The sequence below is a fragment of the Scylla paramamosain genome, chromosome 5 (genome assembly GCF_035594125.1).
Source record: "Scylla paramamosain isolate STU-SP2022 chromosome 5, ASM3559412v1, whole genome shotgun sequence".
In the NCBI taxonomy this organism is placed as follows: domain Eukaryota; kingdom Metazoa; phylum Arthropoda; class Malacostraca; order Decapoda; family Portunidae; genus Scylla; species Scylla paramamosain.
The window spans coordinates 2,465,651-2,467,504 of record NC_087155.1 but is presented as its reverse complement, the minus strand read 5'-3'; the positions used below and the strand labels follow the sequence as shown (position 1 = coordinate 2,467,504).

Here is a 1,854-nt window from a genome sequence, read left to right as displayed (position 1 = left end):
GATTGTTTGGCTGGCTGACTGACTGACTGACTTTTTGGCTGGCTGGCTGACTGACTGACTGACTTTTTGGCTGGCTGACTGACTGACTGACCAACCGACTTTGGCTGACTGACTGACTGACTGACTGACTGGCTGGCTGGCTGGCTGACTGACTGACTGATTGACTTTGGCTAGCTGGGTGGCTGGCTGGCTGGCTGGCTGTCACCACCACCTAGCCTAACCTAACAAAACTAAATTAACCTAACCCCTCAAAAAAATGGACCTTTCTTTCTTTTCTTTTTTTTATTAGACTTTTGTTGCCCTTGGTTGGTGTCCCTTGTACATTAAAAACAAACAAACCTAACCAAACCATGTGTGTGTGTGTGTGTGTGTGTGTGTGTGTGTGTGTGTGTGTGTGTGTGTGTGTGTGTGTGTGTGTACACAGGTGACCACATGTGTATGGGAAGCTGCATTTCTTGGTGTGGCATGAACAGCCTCATCTCATTGGCTGTGTTGTCTGAGTCCTTGCTGTGTTGTATGTGCTGTGCTTGTCCCTCTCATTTCCATGCCTTCTCTCTCTTTCTCTCTCTCTCTCTCTCTCTCTCTCTCCTCACCTCACCACAGACAGCCCACAGCCCCACAGTATGTACCCCACAGTATGTTTACGAACCCCACAGTGACTCCCCACAGCCCCTCATCAATAAGTGTCCCCCTTACACACACACAGCATTACATAATACAAACGATGCATCTTGTACAGTGCCTAGAATAAAGAATGGACACACAAAATGGACAGGCTTCGTTTTGTTCCGTCCTGCATGAATGTGGCGAGGCTCAACGTGTGCAGGTGAACAGTGAAGAGTGTATTAGATGCACGACTCAAAGATATGGAAGCTTACACACGAAGTACAGGACACAGCTTGATGATGAGTACGGTGAGTCAAGTATTAGGAGTCAAAATGCTCCACTTTGAACTGACCTACAACAAGGAGTAAGCTTGTAAAGGGGAAGACATTTGCCAACACAATAAACACACAGGGAAAAATTAATCTAAATAAAAGATTAAACAATTATATATATGCCAACACTAAATAAAGAATAAATGAAGACTAAGCAAAGCAAATTAATCTGACTGCTAATAAACAAACCAACACAGTATATTTAAACACTATCATGGAAGATACTGAAGCTGTGTGCTGTCTTCCTGCAGCACTGGTCAGCTCCTGTGCCACCAGCTTCACAGCACCACCCTCTGTCAAAAAATAAATCAATTAATAAATGTTGCAAACTATCTGATGTCAAATAATATTGTGGGCTTGTACAGAGATGTGTCAACAACAACAACAACAACAACACCTTAACATGGTGAAGCAACAAGAGGCCACAGGTCACAGGCAGGGTGGCCAGGCCAAGACTTTACCCCCCCCAAGGCCCCGCCACACAGACTGCTGCCTCCACTGGAATCTTCCACGCACACTTTGCTGCGGCCTCCCAACACATCACTGTCGGCAGCATAGGGCTTGCTGCCACACTTGCTTCACAACTCCAGCCAGCTCACTGCAGGGCAAAGACACAACGGCAATTCAAGTCTTCTCATTAAGTGACACTAAGCATTTCAAATATTTTCACATTTTCACTGGGATCTGACACAAACCTACCATTTAAAAAGAAATAGAATTTGGCTGTTAGATAGAGTGGTAAATGACTGCAGTAATTCCAGACTGATTGCAAATGGTGAGTCAGTAGAGTACTTAAAAGATTAGACACATTTATGGACAGGGCTGATAGGGGGATGTAGGTAGGTATGCCACATGCAGGCCTTGTGTTTCCTTAGGCAGTAACACGTAAAGAATTTTATATCACGTGGGAAACTAT

General features: G+C 44.8%; 1 long non-coding RNA gene across 1 annotated transcript; it reads right to left on the bottom strand.

Annotated features, from left to right (window-relative positions):
• Positions 1-1,036: 1,036 nt before the first annotated feature.
• Positions 1,037-1,540, bottom strand: LOC135100414 (uncharacterized). The gene is made up of 2 exons (XR_010268699.1): positions 1,336-1,540; positions 1,037-1,231 (listed from the first exon to the last, which is right to left on the bottom strand). It is a non-coding gene; the product is annotated as an uncharacterized LOC135100414 (long non-coding RNA).
• Positions 1,541-1,854: the final 314 nt, after the last annotated feature.